Source organism: Periplaneta americana, chromosome 17, assembly GCF_040183065.1.
Source record: "Periplaneta americana isolate PAMFEO1 chromosome 17, P.americana_PAMFEO1_priV1, whole genome shotgun sequence".
Taxonomy (NCBI): domain Eukaryota; kingdom Metazoa; phylum Arthropoda; class Insecta; order Blattodea; family Blattidae; genus Periplaneta; species Periplaneta americana.
Genome location: NC_091133.1, coordinates 74664507 through 74686892, shown reverse-complemented (window position 1 = coordinate 74686892; position 22386 = coordinate 74664507). Strand labels below are relative to the sequence as shown.

Below are 22386 nucleotides of genomic sequence, written 5' to 3'. Positions count from 1 at the left end.
TCAAGATAAATGTTAATGCAATGTCACACACTACTTTTAATTGCACCTTAAAAAGGTGTATATTTCATTAAAGAAAACCTGTTTTTGTTTTAGTCTAAATGATATTTATTCTGTTTTGACGGTTCATGGCACACGGCATATTAACATATTGACAGTATATTAAAAACATTTTAAAATGAAAAAATGTATATACAAGGAAATGATTCGATTAATATTGAAATTTGAAAATGAATTTCTGAAACAAGAGTAAGTCCCATGATCTAATCGATCCCATAGAACAGAAGTATCGTGTTATACACAATTCAACCGTGAAAAGCATGCTAATTATGGAAGTGAAACATGGTTATTAGAACGGAATCCGAAAAAAAAATAATAATTACCTGAAAATGTGGATCACTTAAGGAGTTCGACAAAGGTTTCACGGTTGGATAAGAAGAAAAGGAAAAACGAAACGCGATGCAGTTATCAACGCATAATTAAACGGAATCGGAGAAAGCATGAAAGTTAGAAATTAAAAACATCAATAACGTACCTTGTATGAAGGTCGATGGAGAATGAGAGTGGTCATTTACTCAAACTTTAAGTTCGCTACTTTACAGCCAGTATGCATATGCGCTGCTAATTACTTTATTTATACTGTACGTCCCTGTCTGCTATGGAAATCTATGTGCGCAATTTCAGGGGAGGTTTCGACATTAAGTCAATAACAATTATCTTATTAGTTGAATATTCCCAATAAAATACGCTACTGATTTTTCAAATTCCTCAGTCATTGCTTGTTAATTTCGCCTCTCTCCCTATACAGGATGAACCGTAAGGCATTCATTTCAGGGGGGCTATTCTTTGAGATATTTGAAACGAAAATTTTTAATACAATTTTGCTCGTTTTTGCTTGCTTTTCCAAATAAAAATTATTTTATGTGAAACATTTCATAGCATGTTTTGGGAAAGCTATTGATTTAATTCCCAATATTCTCAGTACATTTAAGAGAGCACTGTATCTTGATAATAAATTATTGAAAGAATTTTAATTTTGCAAATCTAGTTTTTCAGGTAAAGCTCCCTGTAAAGCAGACTTCAATAATTTCAACTAGATTTGCATAATATATACGTTACGTACATTAATAGAAAACCACAATTCCAAGTCACACAGAGTTTGTGTGCACTCGATGTGGGTCTTTGGCGTTTCGTCAGCCCAATCGAGTTGTGTGGATAAAAAAGAGGAAAAATTGAGACGGTGTCGGGTGAAGTTCCTGAGTAACTTAGTCGGTAGAGCGCTGATGCGTTCAGCCAGAGGTCCCGGGATCGGTACCCAGCCCCGGAACAATTTTTCCCTCTAAATTATTCAAATTAACTTTACAGGGAGTTATACGTGAAAGTTTGATTTGGAATTTTAATTTTGTCTTCTAAATGTGCAGAAATTTGATCCGAACAAATGTAACTTTTCGTTCTGAAAGGAATTTTACAATGTTACATTTGTTCGGATCAAAGTTATGCACATTTAAAGCGCAAAACTAAAATTCTTTCAATCATTTATTATTATAATACGTTGATTTCTTAAACTGACTAACATCTGAGCATATAGGGAATTAAAGCAATAACTTTTCCAAAACATGCTATGAAATCTATTATACGAAATATATTTTATCTCGAAAGGAAGCAAAAACGAGCAAAATTATATTATTTTTTTAATATCTCGAAGAATAACCCCTTGAAATTAATGACATTCCTTACGGTTCTTCCTGTATATTTTATGTATATACATAATTATATATCTATTGTATATTTAACCTCAATAGTACAGACGACAGTGGGTAGCAATCTTGTTTTAACGTTGATTTATGATCTTATAGCTGTCACTTATACTATTGTTGATGCTGACTTTCATTGTTGTGTCAGAGTACATGTTTTGTATTGTTCTGATTATTCGTAGCGGCGTTCCATTACAGTGTAATTTGTTGCAGAGTTATGATGGATTAACCATGTCAAACGTTTTCTGATAGTCATTGAATCCTAATTATGTGAGTGGGAAAGTCAACACTGCACTCCATCGCTTTAATCCCAGGAGAGAAATTTCTCTGCAGTTCAGGTAAGATATTGACTAACTCTAAGGCTGTTCTGGAATGTATGACAAAGAGAAGAAACCGTGCGACCTTTTAATCAGTATCAGATAACTCAATCAACTTAGTTTACATGAAATCAGAAAGGAAAACATGTGATCTAAAGTCGAATATAAGCCATGGTCTTGGTTCGAACGCATCTTGTAGCATACATACTTGTCCACTGCCTATGTGACGTTACTTGTTAACAAAGATAGAAGTGGTTCTGATGACAAATCATGGGAATTCCATCACAAGTTTTTTTAGTATTCGTTGAAGAGTCCAAAATTTAAGCTTACAAGGAGACTGTTAAAATAAGCTCATCTCGAAACCTCGCCCCAAACTTATCACACGAAGAGTAGATATCTACGATATATAGACAAATATACAGGGTGATTCAAAACATCACCGACAAAGCTTAGTATGTTGTGTGGAACGAAAAACTGATCATTTTTCAAGCGGGAATCCATGTCCGGAAATGCATGTTGTGGGCGCTTAGGGTGTCGAAGTTTGAGAACGATTCGGATATGATGGGTGTGCGTTCCTCATTTCGTTAAGAAACCCAACAAGAACAGTAAATTGCAAAAGTGGTTCACAGTTTTCACCTCATACTTGATTACAAAGCCTACATCGGCGGTACAGAGATTCATGCACATTGTCAAATGAGTGAGGTTGTGTGCTCAGTATTTCAGTCGCTGCGTGGATTCGTGCGATAGGGTCCTCTGATGTTACAGGAATAGCGTACACCACACTCTTCATAGCATTGCACAGAAAATACTCAAGAGATGTAAAATCTGGTGACCGTGGTGGTCATGGAACCCCCTCCTCTACCAATACATCGATTTGGATATGTGGTGTCCAGATGGTGCCTTAAAGTCATTAGGTTTAGGCTATTTGCAGCTAATTTTTTTTTTTTTTTACTTGTCTATCTGTTTCAGAGATTAAGTTGTCCGCTGTTTGAGGAGATGTTTCGGGATGAAGAGAAATTCAAATAAGGCGAAGACCATGATTGTCGTAAGAAAAATAAAGAAGGTAAACTTGCGAATTCAGTAGAGCAAGTGAACAGCTTCAAATACTTGGGGTGTACTATAAGCAGCAATATGAGCTGTAGCCAGGAAGTCAAATGGAGGATAGCAATCACAAAGGAAGCTTTTAATAGAAAAAGGAGCATCTTCTGCGGACCTCTAACTAAGGAAGAGAATAGTGAAGTGCTTTGTGTGGAGTGTGGCTTTATATGCGGGCAGAAACATGGACATTACGATGAAATAGAGAGAAACAAATAGAAGCATTTGAAATGTGGATATGGAGAAGAATGGACCGTGTGAAGTTGACAGAAAGAATAAGAAATGAAAGCATGGCCATGGGTGAAGAAAGGATGATGCTGAAACTGAGCAGAAAGAGAAAAAGAAATTGGTTGGGTCTCTGGCTGAGAAGAAACTGCCTACTGAAGGATGTACTGGAAGGAATGGTGAACGGCAGAGGAGTTCGGGGCAGAAGAAGATATCAGATGATAGACGACATTAAGATAGTAGATCATATGCGGATACAAGGAGGAAATCAGAAAAGAGGAAAGACTGGAGAATGCTGGGTTTGCAGTGAAAGACCTGTCCATGGGCAGAATACGTATGTATGTATGTATGTATGTATGTATGTATGCAGACTCACAACACGAGAGAGGTTGTCTTGATCTTTTTTGCTATGAATGGAACATTAATACGATGAATTCATAAGCGCACACGCTACCACCATAGCTGCAACGGAGTAAAATCATAAAATCTAAGTAGGCCTATAAAATTAAAACTTTTGTTCTGAGTTGAAGAAACAAGGAGAACAGATTATGTGTTAATCCGCACTGAATGCAAAACAGGATACCCGTAAACTTAGCCTACTTTAAAAAGACTGAGCTGATTTATTGTGGATACTGTTTTGGGAATCATCATCATCATCATCATCATCATCATCATCATCAACATCGCCTTATGTGAATGCGACACAAGGTTAACGCACAAGTTAACACCAAAATAAAGGTGGGCACAGCCCAGATGACTGGGGATTGATCATGATGATGATGGTGGTGGTGGTGGTGGTGGTGGTGGTGGTGGTGGTTGTGGTGGTGATATTGCTGGTGATAATATTAAATTTACATGCCTTTAATAATCAAACGTTATATTTCTATATACAGTATATTTATCCTCTTTTATTCTCCAGTGTTGTCTTCTGTTGGAACGAGTGCAACACACAAGCAAAATACTTACGAATAGAATCAGCACACCGAACAATCCGCACAGTCTCTTGTCCTTGGAGCACAGTTTCCGTGGGCTGGTAACCCTGTGAAGGCGGTGGATCGCTGGACTGTTGAACAGTGATGGATTACCTCCAAGTTTCAATTACATTCTCATAAGAATAAACGATACCCGAGAAAATTCAAATACCATAGGGCAAAACTTTTGGAAATATATCTGTCACGATCATGGTTCACCTCGTCTGCTTCAGCTTTTTAGTACGTTATTTAACGAAGCTCAACTACTAGGTTATTAATTAACGTCGATGGAATTGGTGATGGTGACATGATATTTGGCAAGATGAAGCCAAAAATTCACCAACATTCGCTTTCAGGTTGGAAAACCATAGAAAAAAATCAATCAAACAGGTAATCAGCCCGAGCGGAGATCGAACCAACGTCCTAGTGCAATCTCGCATCAGCAGACAAACACATCTATCACTTCAGTTACGCTGGTGTCAATCTTCAACTCTCTCAATTTTTTAGTAATGAGCTCATCATGATTGTAGATTTCGTGACCATTAAACAAAAATGAGAAGTAAAACAAATGGTCCATTTTGTCTAAGACTTATTTATAATTATTTCTATACGTACTTTCTACTCGTAGATAGCGTATGTTTAAGCACTAAAATCACGTTTCAGGCGCCTAAAAGACATTTCAAAATATCAGGCCTAATATGGGGAGAGAAAAATTATAAATACTAACAGTTTACACACTGTGTAAATTACTGTTTCTAATTAATTCAGAGTAAATTAATAATTTTGCTTATTATTCTCATTTTCATAATTCGAAATCTAAGTATAATTATTTCCTTGTCAATATTATTATAATGCAAGCACAATATTAATTTATACACTGAAGTATCAAGTTCAAATCTCGGCGATGGCTGTATTCTTGGTGGACAAAGCAAAGGTTGTGGGGTTTTAATCTCGGCGTTTTCCCGTTTTTTCCTCGTCATTCCACCAACACTCTCCACATTCTCCTTTCATCATATCTAGCTCAAAAAATAAGGCGCCACTTATGTTTGAGAGACGCCAGATTGATCATCCGCTATAGTGAGTGTTTCTCGCGGTTTGTCCAGAGATTGATTGATGGCAATGGCGAGGGATTCTATGCGACTCACAGATCTGTATCAGAGACACCAGAAACCTCTTTACTGGTGGGAACATAACTCATATAAATCTATAAGGTACCGCAGACCACCGCCAGAGGTATGGTATACGGATTTGATGGCTGAAGAGGAATGCGTATAGTGTGGCGGAACTCATCCCATCATAGGTGCACAACATTTCTATTTGAGCTCAAAGGCTTAGGGATGCTCCATGCACCAACCAATAAGCACGTCTATACCTCTATAAGTCTGTCTTCTATCACTGTAACAGGGAAACTCTTGCATTCATTTTTGATATAGTACGCTACTTTTATATTGCCTTGCAAGTTTTAAATTAAGGCATTGTAATATACACAACTATACTTTGAAGAGATCACCGCTGGATTTTTAAAGGAGGATATGGGTGAAATTTTGGTCATTTTTTTTTTCAGAAAATCACCATATTCGGTGCTTTTTTTTTGTGGAAAAAATAATCATTCATCTTCTATTTATGTGTTAACCAAATTTTAACAACATAATCGTCTTCAAAATTCATACTTTAGTTACATTTCACAATTGCGAATAGGTTTTCGTGACGGAAAATCGACGTTTTAATTTAAAGTAATTTTTTTACAGTTTTATTTTTGCTACAATTACATTCAAATACTATAAGCACCAACAAACTTAATACTAAGAAGTTTAAATTTTTACTACATATTCTGAAAACTACAAAGATTTTTTTTTTTTTTTGATAAATCAAATTTTTTTCAAAATTAAAAAATAAAATTAAGTTACTATCCGCACACTAAAAAAAAATAATAATTTTAAACTAACTGGATGAAATATTTTTCAATGTCACTCAAAATTAAAATTACGATTCTTCTGTTAAATTGTACGTCATGCCAAAGATACTGTACATTTTTTTTTTCAGACCTATAACTTATATTTTGTGGGAACAGATAAATTTTTTTTAAGTAAAAATTTTCTGAAAACATTTTAATAACTCAAAAACTATTAAACTGATACTAATGAAACTTGGAGGCACTATTACTAACAACAAGGGGTTGTGTGTGCAAAAAATTACCGGTAAGTCTCTAGTTTAAAAAAAGACAGAAAATATAAATTTTACCCATTTCATTCCTTAACATTTATAATAAATGGGGAGGTGCTTTTCGACCCTATATTAACGTACACATGATGGGCCTTGCGGGGTCAGGAAAATGTCGAACCTACACCTAAGAATACAGCGTATCACATTAGCAAAGGACAATCATCACTGCCTAAGGCGGGATTCGAATCGACGACAGTAGTTTTTGAACAAAATTAAAACTACATTCCTTACGTGTACCGGTCCGTACCTGCATTTTAAGTAATCGTGATTTCAATTTCTGCGTATTTTGTGAAGTGGAAAAGAATATATTATTTAATGGCATCTATCCTTATTGCGGTAAGTAGAGGAACAGGAACTTCGGGTCCACTTTCCAATATCATTATGACAGATATATAGCCAACGATAATACAGAAACAGTACCTGCAACTTCCACAATTAACAGATATTCGAAATTGCGGCCGTACTTCACGGAAGTGGCCGGCAATAAATCATTAATTCCAATTATGCAATGTTGTTTTATTCCACCTCTTTGTCCCACCACAATAATTAAATAACCAAGCTACCAGATGTTACATCACGGGATCTCTGTTCCCAGACATATTAGCATTTCGTACTAATTGATGACCACCATCAACAGACAATACCACAACACATCCATACACTTGGCGTTCATGTACCTTCCAGCAAATAAAATAAAGACCACTAGTGCACGACCGAATGCATTCAACAATGAGACATTATTGCAACTGATTTCATCCAGAGAGAGAGAGAACTGAATGAGATTCGATTCCCCGCGTATCTTGCAAGATTTTTGTGGTATAGTTGGGAGCGTTTTTTTTTTTTTTTTCGATTCTACGTGATTGCTTTTATTCCTTACGCTCCTCACCCTCCTCTTTCGCAATACTTTTATCATCATCGCCGCTACCATAAACATCATATTCTTCACTAGCATAATCATAATCACAGCTATCATCAAGATTCAAGACCTTAAATTGTCGTCGCCGTCAAGATCATCATCGCTATCATAATCACCATAATCATAGCCAACATCAAGAATCAAAACCATCATTACAGTAGCCATCATCATCATTATTATCACCATCATGACCTTTTCTAGATTGAAAAATACAATTAAATTTTCATATAAAATAGAGACAAAAGATTTACCAGCAGAAAATGAACATAAAGATTTAGATGTATTATTTAGGAGTAATTTTACATTTAATAGTCATATTAATAATATTATGAATTTGTCCTATAAACGTTTAGGTTTTTTTATGATAAATTCTTGTAAATATAAGTAAAAGCTATAATAATTTTGTATAATCTCATTGTTCGATCTAAATTAGAGTATGCTGCGATTACCTGGAACCCAGTTACTAACAAATATATTCTGTTACTAGAAAAAATTCAAAATAAATTTCTAAAATGCTTATATTATAGACTTTATAATAATTATCCTACTTATGAGAGTTATGTTACAATGCTTCAACATTTCCATTTTACTAGTTTGCAAATTAGACGAAATAGTCAATCTTTAAACTTTCTTTATAAAATTATTAACAATAAGTTGGACTGTGTTGGTTTATTTTATTGTATAACATTATATGCACCTAAGCTTAATACATTTCGAAATTTATTTTTCATATCAAGGGCAAATACTGAATCCCACAAAAAGTCCCCAGTTTTCCAAATGTTACAATTATACAATAAATTACATCCTCATCCGAATGTTGATATTTTCAATATGAATTTCTCTAAATACAGAATTATTTGTTATTATATTTTACAGAATATTGTTGTTAGTTCATTTGAAGCTATTTTCACACCTTATTTCAATTTCTCTTTTTTTTTTTCTATTTTGTTTCAGTTTTTAATAAGTGTATGTTTCCTTTTCCTTGTTTATGTTTTATAAATTAGTTTGTCAGTCTTGAACATTGTAATTGGGCTTTGCCTGTTATGTTCAATAACAAATAAATAAATAAATAAATCACCGTGTCCTGAAATTTGACATTTCCAACATTTGGGAACTACATACAGGTTCCATCATCGGAGCAGATAGGTAAGACCGAAGGGGTCGCTTAGCTATGTTGGATTCGTTACGCAATGGTGCGCCAGGCTAATCCTGACCACTATCAATATCGTTGTTGTCATCTGTCATCATCGCTATTACAATCATCATAATCACAACTATCATCAAGATTTACAATACGTAAAATAATCCAGTCTGTGATAGAGGTCACCAGACAAAATTTGTGTACCATTTCTTGTCCACGTTGAATTACAAAGCAACCTCTGCAGTTGAAAGCGTCGTTAAATAAAATACTATTAGGCCTACTACTACTACTACTACTACTACTACTACTACTACTACTCAGTATTCACCAATTCATATACATATTCTTATGAAAGGCACTAAGTGACTTTTTCGGTAAAGTGTTTGTTGCTTATATTTTCAATATAGTCCTATCGATTGGTAATGAATGAAACCACCTACAGCAACTATGTAGGGAGTAGATTACAACCTCTTCTTTAAAGTTGATGAAGAAAGGAACTAACTGTTGCACTTATAGTCAGTGCTAGCGTTTTTGGCCCGTGTCCTTGAGTAAAAAGCCAGTCAGTGAGCACATGTTGCCAGTGCAGCTGAGAACTGTACCACCCAACACGTCACGTCAGCAATCTGTCCACTGCGTCAAAGGCAAGACACTCGCACTTCGCGTTTCTGGGGTGTGGCATTGAGTACACTGTCCAGTCAGTGGCATCTGTTAAAACTTCGGCTGAGAGTGTTACCACCGTCTAAACAGATGTGACGTCAGCAATCTGCCAATCACAGTTGTCGGCTTTCTCGCCCACATTTTGTGGTAAAGATAAGATACTTGCTCTCAACGTACTCATTACTTATTTCACACGCCAGAAACGGTGGTACTGGCTGTACTAATAGTTCCGTTCAATTCCGAAAGTTGCATCACCTGACTTGATACTGGCTGCATTTATGCGACAAATAAATTAATATGTATGTGAATTAAGAGAACCTTAACACTCTTCCAGAGTAATTTATTAGGTTTAGAATAGCTCTACTCGGGTTCTCAGCCAGGAAGCAAATATCCAACTCACCTGGCTGAGAACCCGAAAAGAGTTATTCTACATCAAACGCCGGGAAAGCCCCAAGTCATACATTTTCAAGGTTTGTTTGGAATTATTTAGGAAAACAATAGTTTGGCATGGATTCTGAACAAGCATAAGATCTGCCAGACTTTCTTGGTAAAGGTAAGATACGAACCGCTTAGAAGTGTGCAGAAAATTTTTTATAAACCTTCACTGTATACCACAGAAAATGGTGTTCACTTTTGGTCTCTTACTGTAGTCCAAATGCAAGAGTTTTGTTGGGGACAGCAGCTTGGAGGCGAGCGGCAAAGGATAGAGAAGAATGGAGGAAAAGGATAGAGGAGGCCAAGGCTGGATTGCGGGCAGTGGTGCCATAGAAGAAGAAGAAGAAGAAGAAGAAGAAGAAGAAGAAGAAGAAGAAGACTGTTGTCCAAAAGACAGCAAAGGTTATAACAAAATGCATGCAGTTCCACGAGATATCTGTAAAGAGATTTATTATAACATAGGTTCTTTCTCAGTTAAAACTTCATTATCTGTACTCTGACAAATTATTATTTCAGAGGTTGCAATTTAAATTTATGTTTGCAATAATAACAATAAAGTAATCTGAAGTGCCAATTTATTGTCTGGTACTTTCATGTAGAACTGAAAGAAACTAACTACAATACATTAATTTATTTCTCTAACTACAGTAAAACACAAAATTATAATTTATATCACCAATGACTCATTCTTTACTAGTCTGAAAAATAAAATAAACGTGAACATAACAAATTTAACCTTCCAACACATTTTCTTCAATTTACAGAAAACTATACAAAGTATATATATAGTTCCTTTCACGTTTCACCAATTCATTGTACAGCTGTCAGAAAAAAAAAAGTGGCCGCACTCGTGAACAACGAATATTTTCTAAGTCCACTTCGGATCAAGGTGATGTTACACGATGTTCGCGCTTGTACAAGCAGTTTCGGAACTATGGAGTCATTCGATATCTGCGTCTCGTACAGTAGCGGTAGAGCGCTTGCTTCATGGTTCAAAGGTTGCGAGTTCGAGCCTTGTTCAAGTTTTCATTTTATTTTGTCATCATTCTTTAGCAATATAATTAATATTCAAGTTATCATTTGTAATCTGCTATCGTTCTTTAGCGATATAAATAATATTCAAGTTATCATTTATATTGTTATCGTTCTTTAGCAATATAAATAATATTCAAGATATCATTTATATTCTGTTATTGTTCTTTAACGTCATAAATAATATTCAAGTTATCATTTGTATTCTGCCATTGTTCTTTAGCAATATAAATAATATTCAAGTTATCATTTATATTCTGTTATCATTCTTTAGGGATATAAATAATATTCAAGTCATCATTTATATTCTGTTATAGTTATTTAGCGTTATAAATAATATTCAAGTTATCATTTATATGCTATTATCATTATTTAGCTTCCTGTGGGTTGATCAGCATGTAGAAGAGATATGTTTCAATTTTTTTTATGTTGGTTTATTCTTAACTGCAATTCTGACATTTTGAAAGGGCGTTCCTTCCATTGGCGATTTTAATAGATCTACACGACCTGCTATTATTCTAGATACTATCATTCGCCTTATAGTTGGGAAAAATCTCAACTATGTACATAATATATTTAAGTTACATTCGAATCCACGCCCGAACGCAGCTTCGAATTAGGTCTACTAGGTGTCTCGCTAACCCTACACCACGCCGGTGGTCTGTGTACTTCTCTTTGTAATGAAAGGAGTGGAATCGTACAAATCTTTTGATATCAATATTTCAATATGTGCGAAACCAATTTACTGTACAATTGTAATTCGTAAGCAACATAAGAAATGTATAATATTTTAGTTACAATGAACGCCTTCTAAAATTATTAAACAAATATGTATATTACGTAGTACCTCACATCCGTTGGCATAAAGACGCATAAAACACTGACGTGGCACGAAAGTTTTGCAGTGATATACCGATGAAAAAAAAAGCGAATATACGCCCCACCAACAAAAAACCGGGTAAACTGCGCACAGAACATTCAGAATCAGTGAAACAAGAACGATAAAACACAGCGGATGAGAATTGCAGGGAAATTTGTGTATAAGCACGAAAATGTGCACCATAAATCACGCCTAGAACTGCAATTTTAATTTGCTCCAGTCCTTCTAGCCATTAAATTTATTCTGCAGGTACTTTTGCAGCACTTGAATTCCAATAGACAGAAATTGTAAACATCCCAATGGCTTACCTGCGCGATGACGTCACCTCACAGCAAGTAATTAGACTGCGAAAGGTATCTCACCTGTAACAACGAAATAAATTAAACAATTACACAGTGTCACGTCAAAGCAGGAGAAGCGTCAAGAATGCAACGCTTTAGTGTACAGCAAGGGCAACTGGATGGATGATGGGGAGATCAATTCTGCACACGTATACTGGGTGATTCAGAATAGCAATGTCGAACTTTTTAACAGGTTATTTTAGAGCGCTTTAACAACTGCTCAAGGTTATCTAGCGTCTGAATGAGATGAAGGTGATAATGCCAGTGAAATGAGTCCAGGGCCGAAAGTTACCTAGCATTCGCTCTTAATGAGTTGAGGGAAAACCCCGGATAAATCTCAACCAGGTAACTTATCCCAACCAGGATTTGAATTAATAGTTTGGACCAATGGCAAACTGCGCAACTCCCGACTCATTCTGAGTAAATGATATCAGTTATTGACACCATTTTTCATAAAACAAAACAAAATATACAATTAAGATAACTGAATCAGTCATTTAAGAAAAAGCTCAATGACAAAAAAGTGAAATTTTCAGTAGAGTGAAAAAACATTTTGTGAATGTTGAATACATAAAAAAAATAAATTATGGTTTATTTAACGACGCTCGCAACTGCCGAAGTTATATCAGCATCGCCGGTGTTCCGAAATTTTGTCTCGCAGTTCTTTTACATGCTAGTAAATTTACTGATATGAGCGAGTCGCATTTAAACACACTTTATTGCCATCGTCCTGGGCTGGGATCGAACCCGCAACCTCGAGCACAGAAGGTCAGCGCTATACTGACTGTGCTACCAGACCGACTGTTGAATAAATTAACTCAAAGTTGTCTAAGGCAAAATCAACTTGCACAGAGATGCGTGGAAGAGCCTAATTTTACATGAAATCAAAGCACATGATAAGACACTGTTACTTTCCAGGTATCTTTCTTTTCTCTGTTTCATGCATATGAAGAACTTCTGGGCTCTACGTTGATAAATCATGACCTCCAAAAGTCAGGTTAAAATTGTCATGAAAATAATTTAGACAGTACTTGTATTTAACAGTAGTATAGGAATACTTCTCCTTAAACATCTCACACATCTTCCCGACTTTGAATCGAGGGTCGTTTTCTGCCTGAAGAAACACACTTCTGTAACTGACTCTATTTTGCATTGCATTGCATTGCATTGCATTACTTTGCTTTGCTTTGCTTGAACATAATCTCTGTTTATTATATTCATTACTGTCAGATAAAAGAAGTTCCTGAATGCTGTCACAAAATGTCAGATGAGTTCAGTTTAGAAAGGTCTCCACTCCAGGAATTGAGCCATTTCTAAAATGAACGATATACGAGACACCTTGATTCTCCAATATCATATTGCGGAATTGACTCATTTCATACTGAATACATGGGTCTACCGCCTAGGAACATACAGACGTAGAAAACTCAATTGTGGAAAAAAAATGGAATTGGACCCTTTCTTAAATGACTGATTCAATTACTAAGAATTTGTAAGCAATTTGTATTCATACGAGTGACTTAGATTTTTTTGTTCTTTTTTTAATTTTTATGATATTGGTGATCAAGGCGGTGATGAATCATGTTATGTAAATTTCCAATCCGCCATTTGCCTCTGTAATTGAGGGAAATCGTGTAAAACCCCAGTCAGGTTGGCCGGTCATGGGTTTTGAACCCGGGATCTTACGTAGGCTAGTTTCAAACTTTTCTGTCTGAGCCACCTTGCTCGGTCATTTCGTTCTTATTTAGCCATATTTCTCCATAAATTTTAATTTCGAGCCAATTTAATCATTTCGCGATATCTCGCTTACAACTCTTTCATCCACAGAAGAAAACACTACAAGTATTACAAGAAATTTAGCCGATATCGCTATTAGCAGAAAGTAGGGTTCCTAGTATCAGTGGTGTTAAACGCATATTTTACTAAATATTTCAAAATCAACTTCCTGTAGGATCACAATACTTGCTTTACAGCAAACCTAAGCTATCCCATTATAAACCCCCAAAGGTCCTTAGGGTGGAGGGCTGTTAAGGCTCCCACCCAAGAGGGCTTATATATAGCCCTCTTGCTCCCACCTCAAGAAACAATCTGCAATGGGTAGGGGTAGGGATGTCAGTCTGACGTCTCTATCTCCAAGAAAATAACCCTGGTAATCCTTTCTGTTAGAAGCTGAATGAAGCCGGAGAGATTAGATTAATAGGGAAAATCCGTGACCCCATCGAGAATCGAAACTACGACCTACTGACTTGCAGTACAACGCCTTAATTGCCATGCCAGAAATAGAAAAAGATATGCAAAGTGTATTTATGAGAAATGTAGCTAGAAATTTTCCCATTGCTGGTGCAGTATATACAATTACACTACGCTTGAAAGTTTTTATATATCTTATTCTTCAGGTGAATAAAAAAATTAAAAGGGTATCCTATTCGTTGGGGTTGTGGTAAATACCAGTATCTCAGCCTATGTCATCAGCTACAAAAACTGGGACACCCTTCCTACCATTTTGTTCACTTAGACTTAGAGAGAAGGTGAATTCGGCTTCGAAAAGTTTCGAGTTCTTATGTACTTTACCAGAGATGGAAAAGTTTGAAGGTAGCTGCACCTTTGCTGAATAACCCACAATTGCTTTCTCTCCCATTTAGAACACCGTGTAGGCCTATTATATCCGTATGGAAGATATATATTGATTTTAATTTAAAAAAATACTAACACAAAAGATATCCTCATTCTCCAATCAACTAAAAGAGTATCGTATTCCACTCTCCATTCATCTCAGCTTGTTAATCTGCTTGTCCTAGATACACTTGGTTCGAAACCTTGACGGCAGCAGCTTCTTGTTTTTCCGATTCAATTACTGGCTGATAAAAAATCAAAGATTCAAGGCTCCACGCGGCAACGACCTCGAGACGCCTACAGAGTCACGTGATTAAGAATTATTTAAAAGGAATCAGTCACACACACGGCTGGAGGCTGCACAGGTCCGGTCTGCCGAGCAGCTCGAGGAGGCTGGAAATCTTGCGCGATTGGGAGCGGAATGGATGCACTGTCATTTTATTTTGACTTCGTCATCATTTTCGGTGCCCTTCACTAATCTACAGATAAAGAGCTTCTTTAATTGTTTGCACAGCAAATTTTGACAAAGATTTTATTCGCATAATACTTGTTCTACCATGTTGTTTTCTCATTAGAAAGTAGAAAGTAAGCTATATTGCAATGCTACGAAACATCGACTTCGATATTTTCGCGGATATAGGGTACCTAACCCGAAACAGCGGTCTTGGGCTTACCATCTTTCTGTCTCCGATCCGTGTGTGTACGGCGATTGCTCCTAAACTGCTGGAAGAATTTTATTTTTATACAGACTCATTTTTGAGTCAATTTATTCCAAAATAATGCACATAAAATACAATACTTTTACGTAAATAATTAATCAACAATGTTATTTTAAACCAAAAATACAAAATGGCAATCAACTTAAAATCGATCCTAAAGTTCTGATGAAAGACTTCGTATTTCTCCTCATGGATATTGACTCTACAATAAAAATGGAACCCCCTTCTTCTCCTGGTATTCCCCTTGTTCTCCTTACATTATACTTCTCCATTTCTCCTCATTGTTATCCTTCTATTCAACTTGTTATCCTTATTTTCCCCTTGCTCTCTTTGTATTCTCTCAAATTGTTACGAATAAAATAATGATACTCTACGAGGGGAACGCTCCATCACTACATAATAAAATAAACGCACTTGGAAGAAGACACATATCCACATGCAGTGGAACTGAAACTAAAACCGTAATGTAACTATCACAATGCAAGACTGATTATATCGATGTCATTTCTCTTCCGACTGTACTCTTGAATATCATTCAAGTTAATCTCGCGACCTTTCCTGTCGCTCGCTCTTTCTTATCGAATTATTTCGTTCGCATTCATATCGTCGGTAATCCCTGCTTGCAAGACCTATACCATTGTATTATATTATATACTCAGATCTTACTTACTTACATACTTACTTACTGGTTTTAAGGAACCCGGAGGTTCATTGCCGCCCTCACATAAGCCCGCCATAAGTCTCTATCCTGAGCAAGACCAATCCAGTCTCTATCATCATATCCCACCTCCCTCAAATCCATTTTAATATTATCCTCCCATCTACGTCTTGGCCTCCCCAAAGGTCTTTTTCCCTCCGGCCTCCCAACTAACACTCTATATGCACTTCTGGATTCGCCCATACGTGTTACATGCCCTGCCCATCTCAAACGTCTGGATTTAATGTTCCTAATTATGCCTGGTGAAGAATACAGTAAGTGCAGTACTGTGCTGTGTAACTTTCTCCATTCTTCTGTAACTTCATCCCTCTTAGCCCCAAATATTTTCCTAAGAACCTTATTCTCAAACACCTTTAACCTATGTTCCTCTCTCAAAGTGAGAGTCCAAGTTTCACAACCATAAAGAACAACAGGTAATATAACTGTTTTATAAATTCTAACTTTCAGATTTTTTGACAGCAGACTGAATGATAAAAGCTTCTCAACCGAATAATAACAGGCATTTATTTGTTACTGTTGCTCCCAGGTATTTGAATTTTTCCATCTCTTCAAAGGATAAATTTCCAATTTTTATATTTTCATTTCGTACAATATTCTCGTCACGAGACATAATCATATACTTTGTCTTTTTCCAAACCTATCTCTTTATTTGCTTCAAGTAAAATTCCCGTGTTTTCCCTAATCGTTTGTGGATTTTCTCCTAACATATTCACGTGATCCGCATAGACAAGCAGCTGATGTAACCCGTTAAATTCCAAACCCTCTGTGTTAACCTGGACTTTCCTATATACTCATATCTACTTCACATATTTTAAGACCTATGTCTTCACTGTTTGTTTATAATATAAGTTATCTGTAGGTTTATTAATGATTTGATGATGGTTCAGTGGAACCGAAAACGTTAATCTATTATTAAAAACAAGGCATATTTTGTGTTTATCACACTCGTAATTTGATAAGTCTGACGGTCTTAACAATAAAAACCTTGATATTCATTTGGAAACTTTCATCATCACCAACCATCGTCATCTATTGTCATTCGACTTTTCCCGTAATTGAAACGGAATATTTTATAATTTTCATGTGAATGCATCTGAATGTAAAAATTAATACATACAAATGGGCCACTGTGTGGAAAGTGCAAGTACTCCGCAACTATCTCATTACGAAGAACGCTCGTGAATTTAGCTGCAAACATCACAATGTAATACACGAACAAATATTTAGTATTTGTCACAACGAATGATGCATTAATCAAATACGACGATATAAAAACTCGACGCAGATTATTAGGGATAATATATGGATTTGTAGCTTATAAGTAAAAAAAAAGAAGAATCATAAATAACACAATTTAAAATGTGTTTCACTGTTTAAACACAACAGTAATTAAAAAGAACAACACAGCGGGGTTCCTCCAATATTGCTGACAACGATAGGGATCAATACCACCACCATGGTGCCCATTCCACCATATTAATATTTAAATTGGATTTGACAGTGTTGCATAATCTATTTCCCCAGCTGCAGCCAGACAGGACCCAGTGGAGCAGACGAACGTTTTATAAAGCTCGGATATAACACGCCACACAATCGCAGGTGGAGGGAACAGATCATGTTCAAATCTCGTAAGTGTCAAAAGAATTCACGAAGCCAGACCGCAGGGGATCTATTCAAGAGAACAAAAACGAATATACACTAACAGATGGATAGTAAAAAGTCAATCAATGTAAATTGGTGTGCATCATGTTGAACTAGCATTAGTCTAATTCTTGTGGGATTTCGAGACGTATTATACACCTCGCAGAGAAAAATGGACGCAGGTGAAACACGCTCGTAACTGGATATCTTGTGAGGATCTGAGAGATTCTAGTATATATGATTATATTTGTCTCGGATACAGTAAGCGAAAAATAGAAACAGTGAGGATATTTTTATACCAGGCGTAGTAAGAGAATGACAGGGGATAGTAAGTATCGGGTCATCATTTTATTTTTACTAACATTTTTAATATTAACCTGGCTATACCTTTGGATAAATGATTGAGACTCGGAAACACCGTTTGCTACCTCCTTCCACGACTGGAGTTCGATGACACTGGCGTAAAATACAAACAAATCACTTTACTAGGTATAGGAGGGAAGAAAAGTAGTTCATCCATTTACGTAAAGTAGGAAATATCGCGATTTTGAGTGTGATAATTTTCATTAGGTTTTGTTTAATCAAAATACAGTACAGTATTAACAGTAATTGTTTTTACTCACGAACTGAGTTATCCATGCGACCGTATTCATTATGCAGTGTATATTATACTGTCTACAGCACATTAGCGTACAATATAGAGAGTGAAGTTAAAATGAAAAATAATCATAATATGGATATTTAAACACATTCTTGAAAATGGTGGCCGTTCATTTCGATACAGGCTTCAGTTATTTTGTGCCTATTATCGCACTATAGACTATTGCATCTAATTCTAATTACCAGTTTCGTCCTTCATACTTAGTAACTCATGCTGAAATAATTCTGTACCTACTCTATAAATGAGTACCTTACGTACTGTAAATTCAGTCTTTACTTCTGCCCGACCCGCACAGATAAAATTACTCAGACATGCTATCTACTGTCCGTCCAAGTGGTTATGTCGCAGGATCGTAGAAGGGGGAGGGGAATCACGTGATAGTTAATTACTTAACAAGGCCCTTTTATTTAAGTTATTTTAAACAGTTTCATAATATTACGTAGACGTCCAATTAATTCCTAACAGAAATTAATGTTTTCAGAAAAGAGCTAAGAAAGCCCAGCCACTAGTCTTTACAGTGGAGCGAGCAGAAGCAGGTGGGGGAAATCGGGATGCGACGTAGGCAAAAGAACGACAGTACCTGTGCGAAAATATGATTCGATATTGAAAGTTTTCGTCACCGGAAAACGCGAACATATTTCTGGAACGTACTATACTCACTAACTCAGTACTGTTTACTATATGCGGCCTGGTTCTGTGTGGAGGACAGTTGGAACTTCGTTAGTAGAAGGGGTGGGAGTGAAGTATATTCAAAAACTCAGGTCCAATAAAATTTGAAGTAAAAATAAAATGATGTCCCTGTATATGTTTGTATCATCATCATCATCATAATCATAATCATCAACAACAACAACATCACGAGTTGAGCCGGTAGGCCAGTTCCGTCCCCATTAGAATTGTTCTCTCCAACGAAACCTAGGACGTCCAACACTTCTCCTTCCTCTTGGAGCATACTGGAAAGCTTTCTTGGGAATTCGGTTCCAGATGTTCTAGATGTTCCATCCACCTATTACGTTGATTTGTTAACTTTTGTGTTATTCCCTCTATCCCTAATTCTTTTCTGATCTCTTCATTCCTCTTGTGTTGTAATAAAGAATATCCCGCCACTGATCTTAGGAATTTCATTTCTGAGGCTTCTAGTCGTCTTTTGTCTCTTTCTGTTAAGGTCCATGTCTCTACTCCGTAAAGTAGTACTGGAAGGGCTGCTGTTTTGTAGAGTTTTAACTATTTCTTTCGTTGTTCTTTTTCCTAAGCTCCGTCTAATTGTTCCACATATACCTTGAAATCTAGTCATCTTTTCTTCCATATCTCTTTTTTCCATATAAGAAATATTGCATCCTAAATATTTAAAATTACTAACTTGGTCAATAACTATTTTCGACCTTTTATGCTGGGTCCCTATGAGAGCCATTGTTTTTGTTTTAGTGTGTGATATTTTTAAATTATAGCTTTTGGTTATTTGACTCATTTTATAAGCTGTACTTTGAAGGTTGTATTCTGTATCTGCAATCACCACTTGGTCGTCTGCAAAAAGTAGGCAATTTACAGGTGTTTCATCTCAGATAAAATCATAGTTTAAAATATTCAGCCAGTCATCAATGTCTTCGTTAAGATATATAGCCTATTGAATACAGTAGGTGATAGTGTAAATTATTTTCATTGAAGTATATTAATAGATTACATACTCTTCACTGTGCTTGAAGACGCCGAGTTACTGTATTTTTAATTATCGAGACACAAAATGTATATTTTCCGCAGTTTTTATTTTCAACATTTGTGATAATAAATCCAAGTTGGTCCTACTTGCTTTGCAAAGGTCTTCTTCAACTTTTATTTTTAAATCAGAATCTTACTAACTTTAAAAGTCACTGATTATAAACTCTTACTGAACGCTTCGGAACTATATTGCGTACTGAAGTTAATTATGTAAGTTCACCTTTTTAAAATTTCTAGACTACAAGATCACAACACGAACAATGTACAAGTGTGTAGTAAAATTCAAAGGTAGCCGCTTGTGGGAAAGTGTCCACAGAGAGTTCTCAAAAGGACAACAAAATATGTTCTGTTTTCTCTTTTAATAATGGCCTCTATGAGCAGGACTTCTTCCGTGAGCAGATAAAGGGAAATAAACGAAGTCAGCATTAGGCACAAGGACATCACAATGAAATGAGTTCGGCAAAAAAAATAAAATAAAGAGAAAAGCTACTGGTGGGAACCATGTGAAACACAGTAACAAAATGATGAAAACTGTCGGCAGTCTTAGATGACTAGTAAAGTGTGGGATTTGTATCGGCACGGCGCGGGGGAGTACCTAAGCAATAAGCGGAAACACTGTGTGGTGCATGTCGGCTTATCGTTTGAAAGGATTAAAAAAATGAAAACTCAATATGAAGAGCTTTAATGTATTACCACAAGTAATGCATACTGGTAGACTGGGAACTCAAGTAACTGTTATCACTGTTTTATTTGTTGGTACTCGAAAATAATTTCAATTATGGTGTACTTGATTCTATTTAATTAGGAAGAAACACCATATGTTATTATTTTAATAACACAAATTCTGAATACAGATCCAGACAGCTGATGATTCTCTACGTATTTCATACGCTTTAATTCCGATCAACCTCTATAATTTGGGATAAGCAGACATATAAATAATAATAATAATAATAATAATAATAAAGGTATCCCCGTAACATGCCATAAAGGCACTTGGGGGGCATGCTTTCCATGACCTCGGCAATAGAATAAGGTGATAATAATAATAATAATAATAATAATAATAATAATAATACTTTATTGCCACAACAATGGTACATATTGCTTTTTTATATAAAAACTCTAGCACCCCCAGAAAGAGTAAGGAGGCTCAGGAGGCATTTCACATAATGTTAAGACATTTTATTAAATAACAGAGTAAAAGGTAAAAAAAAAATGTGATAGTAAAGAGTAAATTTTACACGAAGCACGAAAAGCGATAGGTTTGGAAGTAAACCCCGAAAAGACCAAGTATATGGTTACGTCTCGTGACCAGAATATTCTATGAAATCGATATATAAAAATTGGAGATTTATCGTTCGAAGAGGAGGCAAAATTCAGATATCTCTCGGGAGAAAATTAAACGCAGAATAAATATGGGAAATGCTTGTTATCATTCGGTTGAGAAGCTTTTGCCATCTAGTCAGCTCTCAAAAAATCTGAAAGTTAGAATTTATAAAACAGTTATATTACCGGTTGTTGTTGTGTATGGTTATGAAACTTGGAGTTTCACTTTGAGTGAGGAACAGAGATTAAGGGTGCTTGAGAATAAGGTTCTTAGGAAAATATTTGGGGCTAAAAGAGATGAAGTTACAGGAGAATGGAGAAAGTTACACAACGCAGAACTGCACGCATTGTATTCTTCATGTGACATAATTAGGAACATTAAATAGAGACGTTTGAGATGGGCAGGGCATGTAACACGTATGGGCGAATCCAGAAATGCATACAGAGTGTTAGTTGGGAGGCCGGAGGGAAAAAGACCTTTGGGGAGGTCGAGACGTAGATGGGCGGATAATACTAAAATGGATTTGAGGGAGGTGGGATATGATGATAGGGACTGGATAGGAACTGATAGCGGGCTTATGTGAGGGCGGCAATGAAACAGCGGGTTCCTTAAAAGCCATAAGTAGCTCAGTAAGTAAAGAGTAAATTTTACATACCAATTTATTAATCGTGTAATAAATGTAGTCACATGTACAATAAAACTACTTACAGATTCTTAAACCTATTTATTTTCGGAACAATTTAGTTTTTGGTTTTACTACCCTAGTCCTTACCGTAACATAGTTATTAAACATTAAACTGTAGTTACGCTCCGCGTGTCGCCTCCGTGTGACGGTGCAAAGCCAAGTGTACGCTCGTAGATGTTATTTCGCTCAATCCGACATCCCTGACTTCGAGATGACGTTGCCAGCAACGTTGTTAGATATTTCATGCACATATCATATCTTAATTGCAGGATTATAATCAAATGTACGATCAATTTGGTTTGCGCTTTATATCTCGATG

General features: G+C 36.0%; 1 long non-coding RNA gene across 1 annotated transcript in view; it reads right to left on the bottom strand.

The window, feature by feature from the left end:
• LOC138693068 (uncharacterized) overlaps positions 1-22386 on the bottom strand; it is an 880072-nt gene that overhangs the window by 633947 nt on the left and 223739 nt on the right. The window contains exon 3 of the long non-coding RNA XR_011330218.1: positions 11952-12005. This is a non-coding gene — a long non-coding RNA (uncharacterized lncRNA). The remainder of the gene's footprint in view (positions 1-11951; positions 12006-22386) is intronic.